The sequence below is a fragment of the Bombina bombina genome, chromosome 1 (genome assembly GCF_027579735.1).
Source record: "Bombina bombina isolate aBomBom1 chromosome 1, aBomBom1.pri, whole genome shotgun sequence".
Lineage (NCBI taxonomy): Eukaryota > Metazoa > Chordata > Amphibia > Anura > Bombinatoridae > Bombina > Bombina bombina.
In genome coordinates this window covers 163289169-163296328 of record NC_069499.1, presented here as the reverse complement: position 1 = coordinate 163296328, position 7160 = coordinate 163289169, and the positions used below count along the sequence as shown (strand labels likewise).

The 7160-nt window shown below is 34.8% G+C and overlaps 1 long non-coding RNA gene across 1 annotated transcript in view; it reads left to right on the top strand.

Moving 5' to 3' along the window:
- The first annotated feature begins 239 nt into the window (after positions 1 to 239).
- Positions 240 to 7160, top strand: part of LOC128636542 (uncharacterized) — a 7677-nt gene continuing 756 nt past the window's right edge. The window contains exons 1-3 of the long non-coding RNA XR_008398707.1: positions 240 to 352; positions 2086 to 2214; positions 6151 to 6307. This is a non-coding gene — a long non-coding RNA (uncharacterized LOC128636542). The remainder of the gene's footprint in view (positions 353 to 2085; positions 2215 to 6150; positions 6308 to 7160) is intronic.

Sequence of the window (7160 nt, the reverse complement as noted above, 5' to 3'; positions counted from 1 at the left end):
TGTTGCCCACACATCTTTACAGATTTACATATGACATAGGAGTGGTGACAGTCTACAACAACATTAACTAATTAGCATGTTAAAGCTCATCTGTTTTAGTTTTGCTATTGCAAAATAAATGAAGGGAGTGTGAAGAGAAATGAATACAGATTAACAAGGTCATGTTAAAATAATCAGGCAACTCCCTATGACTTGGCTATTAAAGAGAGTATTTATGTCGGTGTGAGAAGATAGAGCGGCAGACTCCTCATCAGCACCATGAAGAACCTAAGCCTGTACATTTTTCTCTTCTTTGCTATCATCCTCGTAGTCCTGCCATGGGCTTCTGGGCATATAATCAATAAACGTGGTGGTAAGATCCAATAAGCCATAATGCTAATTTATTTAATTGTTTGGACTAAATAATAGGCTAAAACAACCTTTAAAGATCATTAAAGTCAATTTTATAAATTGTCTCCAAAATAGATATTTTATCATGTTTTACAGTTTTTTTATGTTAAAAAGACATATGTATTTGTACTTAAAGGGGACACTGAACCCAATTTTTTTCTTTCGTGATTCAGATAGAGCATGCAAATTTTAAGCAACTTTCTAATTTGCTCCTATTATCAATTTTTCTTCGTTCTCTTGCTATCTTTATTTGAAAAAAGAAGGAATCTAAGCTTTTTTTTTGGTTCAGGAAGCTGGACATCACTTTTTTATTGAATTTAACCACCAATCAGCAAGAACAACCCAGGTTGTTCACCAAAAATGGGCCGGCATCTAAACTTACATTCTTGCATTTCAAATAAAGATACCAAGAGACTGAAGAAAATGTAATAATAGGAGGTAATTAGAAAGTTGCTTAAAATTGCATGCTCTATCTGATTCATGAAAGAAAAAAATTGGGTTCAGTGTCCCCTTTAAAGCTACCGATGAGCAATAGGAATTAATTGTGAACAAACTTCCACTTGGTTTCAATATAATTTGAAACAGATCTACACATATTAAATATAAATACTTTTACATATTTTAATTGCACCTTTTTCAAATGACGATAACATTTTTTAAGATTTTTAATGTCCCTTTAAAACCCACATTGTTTCTTTCATGATTCAGATACATCACATCATTTCAAGCAACTTTGCAATTGACTACTATTATCAAATTAGCGTCATTCTTTTGGTGTCCTTTGCTGTAGAAGCAGCAGTGAACTATGGGGAGTTAGCTGAACTCATTGGGTGAAGCCAATGACAAGGAGGATATATTGCAGTCACCAGTTAACAGCTAGCTCCCAGTAGTGCATTGTTGCTCCAGAACAATATCTAGGTATGCTTTTCAACAATGGATGCTAAGAAAATAAAACAAATTAGATAATAGTAGTAAATCTTGAAAGTTTATTTTTGACTTTACCTTTAATAATATTTAATATTCATTAAAGGGATACTAAACCCTAATTTGTTTTTAACAGTAACCACCAATAAGCAACTTTCTAATTTACTCCTATTATCAATTTTTCTTCATTCTCTTGCTATCTTTATTTGAAAAGGCAGGAATGAAAGCTTTGGAGCCGGCCTATATTTTTGTTCAGTACCCTGGATAGTGCTTGCTGATTGGGTGTCTGCATTTAGCCATCCAATCAGCAAGCGCAACCCAGGTTCTCAACCTAAAATGGGCTGGCTCCAAAGCTTTTATTCCTGCTTTTTCAAATAAAGATAGCAAGAGAACAAAGAAAACTGATAATAGAAGAAAATTAAAAAGCTGCTTAAAATTGCATGCTCTATCTCAATCATGAAAGAACAAATTTGAGTTTTGTATCCCTTTAATGAAATTTTATATAGCGAATAGGCTTACATAGACCTTCTATGCAGCATTCATCTGAGATTTTAGTTTCCCCTTAAATTTGCATACTAACCTCTTTCTAAGTGATGAATGCTGCTAAATAGCATGTAAACAGGGAAAGTTATTACGTGTTAATAGCTTGTGAAATACTGTTTGTATCTATTTCATTACTAAATAATTATAGAACTAATAACGGACAATTGGGATTTCTTGTTTCATGCCTAGATATTTATATGATCATTACCATTTTATTTATTCTTACAGTGAGATGCCCCTCTATTTCAAAATGTCAACAAAAAAGTAAAGACAGATGCCAGCGGGACAGTGACTGTTCTTCTAGAAACCTATGCTGTAATACTGGCTGCAACATGGATTGTTTAAGCCCCATTGAAGGTAAATACATCATTGCCAATAGGGCACAATCTAAAGTCATTTCTGAGCAGATATGCACCAGTCTGTAGTTTTTTGGTTTGAGAAAACAAGGATAGAACAGGGATTTCTTTCGACAGCTCCATTTGCTTGCATTTTCGTGCATATATTTTTACACCACGTGACATTCTTCATTAACTTGTTAAAGATATTAAAATAAATATATTTGATATTTATTGACATCAGGGCTGGACTGGGAATAAAAAGCAGCCCTGGAAAAAAAATGAAGACCAGCCCTATTTTCTGTTGAGTCGATAGAATGCACATGCCCCATTTTTCTCAAAGGGGATTACTGGGGCACTCTTTCCCCATTATTTTTTTCAGAAATAAATTATGTTACCTTGTATTAAATACAAATGTCAGATTGATGTTATATAGCAGCCCTACAACCCAATTCCATCCATTTATCACCCCTTTAATTGTAGCTTTCCAGCCCCAGCTGCTGCAGCTCACCGGGAAATCTCCTGGTATCCTGGTAGGCCAATCCTGCCCTGATTGACATAAATGCTTAGAACAGTGTTTTGCAACTTTTATAGTTACAGATTCAAGTCTAAAAATGAATCCATAAGCATCTCCTAAACCAGCACAGATATACATAGACAGCAATCTCACATAGACTTGTGAGTGCATAACCTAGCACTGTCTGCAGATAACTTATATATAGGCTGTAATGATATATGCAGAACATCTGGCCCCTACTTCAGTAAGCACTGGGACCTATGGTATATAGATACATAGTATATAGATACATTAATATTCATTTATACTTTTGTATATTCTGACCCTCTACAGAGTATCTTGTGCTGTCCTATCTTCTAAAACAGCACTTTAGAAAAAAAGCTACAAAATAATGTTGCCACAGAGCATACTGTTAACCCAGCCCATCCCTTCAATAAACACTATCTACTCAATACTATTAACCCTATACGCCCCAGCGCCCTTCTGCAATTACCCCCCCCCCCATGCACCCCCTATACATCATTCCCTTCTTACCAAAAACCATATCCAACACACAATTAGCAATAAAAATGAGTTGTAGTTCCGACCCCATAAGCCCACACTTCAAAATATAACAAAGTAATACATTTTGTGTGTACACAGAATCAATTAAAACTTTTTCAAATATGGATTTTTCTTAAATAGAGCAACTTATGGAAAAGACAAAGTTGTGTAACTGGTTATAACATAAATGCAATATATGTGTATATATAATGCTGGACAAACATGAGTCTCTGTTCCAATCCATTAGAATTTAAAATGTAAAAACTTTAAATAATCTTGGGTATTTTTTGGTTTCCTTATTTATGACACTCCAATGAATTAGAAGTGTGACTGTTTAAATTAGTTATTAACCCCTGAGTTAGATATGTGATCAGTCAGAAATCTGGTGATTTTTATGGGTTAAAAAGTCCTGCCTGTGGCATCTCTGGCCAGGGCAAATGTCTTGATTTTTAGGGGCTGCCCCATGTCTGCCCCATTCAGGTCATGCCTGAGTTTGTCCACAGCTCTTCATGACCCGCCCATGAATCACTCATGAGCCACACCTCTTCCTATCATAGCCCCACCCACAAAACATCAGTTGTTTAATGACAGCAATGCCCCTGGATGGGATTGAGTAGACATATAAAAAATATAAAGCTTATCACAAGGTTTTTGCACCTACAGAATTAGGAAAACAAAGCAACTAATTGATTCAGTATTGACGATGACTACTTCATGTGAAGGAACTATTATTATCTATTCAGGTCATACAATGAGATCTGCTGACAATATTTTTTATTAACATTCTTAAAATCCAGAGATTTAATTGCAATTCAAAATGAACATTTAGAAGATTTCATTGTATTTGTTTTACAAGAAGTTAAAAAAGCATGTTCTAATGCAAGCCTCATATTGCTGAACTTAGATAACTATGGTCTAGTTTAAATTGCTGTTGTGAACTGTCTTAACTGGTGGTATCAGCAAATATGCCTATTAAAGTCTATGGAGATGTTTTACGTTACCCACCAATTTACACCAATTAAAATTAGGCCTCTGTGCTAATGGGGTTAAACACATAGGTAAAGTCCAGCTTGGACAAAGCAAACTCAGTAATTGCCCACAGCCACCAATCCCCATTGGTTTCCTGATTGGGCGCTTCAACACCTGTGGCTCCCAAGCAGATCTTTATCTCTGTGTCTAACCTCTTTGTAGGTGTAAATGACATAGCAAGATCACTATTGCAAACATGAAATGCTCTAATGATTTAGAAAATGTTTTATTTTTGCTTTGAAATGTCTCTTTAAAAATGGTATTTGAGCAATATTTTTGTAACTTTTTTTTAGCTGGTAGATAAAATCAATAAAAGTTTTAAAATCTGTGTAATACAAATAAAAAAAATATATGATAAATTAGCAGAAAAAATGCATTAAATAACTGCACACAAATTGTAGAATTAAAAGATATACACTATATCTTGATGCCCAGCTGTGGCTCTTTAAATCTTATCCTCAGGATTTACCAAAGTGTTTCAAAAAAAGAGAAAGAAGAACAAAAACATAGGGTAATACTGTAACCAAATAGGCAGTTATGTATGTAGTATATATTTCACAATCTAATGAGCTGTCACCAGCAATAAGTATGTTCAGCAGAGATGAACTCAGATGGTCTCCCAGCAGGTGAGGGTATAATTAATACAGCTTCTTACAACTCATCAATGTGTTAAGATATTTTTATTGTAAAGTCAATAAAAACATTTTAAGAACACACAATGGTGACAGTCACTTAAGGATATAAGGGACCCTAGCTTTAAAAAGAAATGCTTTAGATAACATACAGGCTGGATCTCACAAACATGGGAGAGACACCATTATGTACATACAGCATTCAATAACATTCCAACTGGTCCTATCCATGAAGTATGTGTGTGATGCTCCCTTGTAAAAACCGAAGTCCATAGTGAGGCTTTATCAAGGTAGCTGGGTGTCGGTCAGAAGAGTGTGGGTAGATACTACCTGCCTGTAAGTGTGGTAGATACTTACTACCTGCCTGTAAGTGTGGGTAGATACTTACTTACCGTGCCTGTAAGTGTGGGTAGTATACTTACTACCTGCCTGTAAGTGTGGGGTAGATACTTACTACCTGGCGCCTGTAAGTGTGGGTAAGATACTTACTACCTGCCTGTATTCTTCTTACAGTATCACCGTATCTCTTTGTTTTTCTCTCCATTTTTTCTTTTTTGAGACACGTTGGTAAAATCCTAAGAATATGTGAAAGCTGTTTTTTGTTTTTGTTTTTTAAACCTTTTTTCCCCAAAGTCCAAACTACTAAATGACATAATTCTAAATACCATGTGAAGGTTCTCTAAAATTATATGAAAACCATATTTTCTAATTGAACTGTATTATCTCAAATTTGATAACCAGTTTCTGGAGTCCCTCCGATTGACTGGAATAGAGTATATAACCAGGATAAGTATAGTATAATTGTTCTTAAAGGGATACTGAACCCAAATTTTTTCTTTCATGATTCAGATAGTGCATGCAATTTTAAACACTTTTTTAATTTACTCCTATTATCTATTTTTCTTCATTCTCTTACAAGCTGGCCCATTTTTGGTTCAGAACCCTGGATAGTGCTTGCTGATTGTTGGCTCCATTTAGCTGCCATTCAGCAAGCACTACCCAGCTGCTTAACCAAAGATGGGCTGGTTCGCAAGCTTATATTCATGCTTTTTCAAATAAAGATACCAAGAGAACGAAGAAAATTGGATAGTAGGAGTACATTAGAAAAAATGCTTAAAATTGCATGCTCTATCTGAATCATGAAAGAAACAATTTGGGGTTCAATATCCCCTTTAAATTAATTTGTGTGTTGTGTTAATTGCTATTTTAAAAGTATGATGTCACTTTTTTTTTCTAGTGGATATACCCTCATTTGATTGTCCATCAATAAACTGGTCCAAAATTGTTCTGTCCATCAAGTAATAAAAATCAGTGTCAGCGCCATAACGAATGTGGAGGAGGAGGAAAATGCTGTAGCACTGGCTGTAAATATGAATGTGTGGGTGATAATAAAGGTAAGACTGCTAATAATAGCTAAAATCTTGTTTTGGTCCTATAAAAGTTAAAAAACTTTTTATACAATTGGGAACCACCATTTTTGTTCCAAAGCCCCCTCACGTCACACAATTTTAAACTCCAAAACCCTAGACAAAGATTAGGAGTGATTAGTAATGATACCTAAAAGGACATAACATTTAAAATGATGCTTTCAAAAAATGTTCCACTTTATCACTGTTATAAAATTTACTTTGTTCTCTAGCTATACCTTTTTTTGAAGAGCATAGTTAGGTGGGCGCAAGAGCGTGCATGGGTGTTAGCACAATGTATGCGTGCACGTTCTTGAAAGGTAGAAGATAGATGTGCATTTCAAATTCAAAAAGTACGAACAAATTGCTAAAAAAACTCCTGTTAAAGGTAGAAGGATACTTATAGGGAAAGTCCTACTCAATATTAAACTTTTATAAATCAGATAGGGCATCGCATTTTTAAAGAACCTTCCAATTTAGTCTTGCATCATTTGCTTTATTCTCTTGGTATTCTTTGTTGAAAGCTAAACCTAGGTAGGCTGATATGCTAATTTCTAAGCCCTTGAAGGCCGCCTCTATCTGTGCATTTTGACAGTTTTTCACAGTTAGACAGCGCTAGTTTATGTGTGCTATATTGATACATAGTGCTCACATTGTGCAAGTCTGTCAAAAAGAACTGAAATAAGGGGGCAGTCTGCAGAGGGCTTAGATACAAGTAATCACAGAGGTAAAAAGTATATTAATATAACAATGTTTGTTATGCAAAACTGGGGAAATGGGTAATAAAAGGGATTATCTATCTTTTTAAACAATTCACCATTTTAAAGTAGACTGTCCTTTT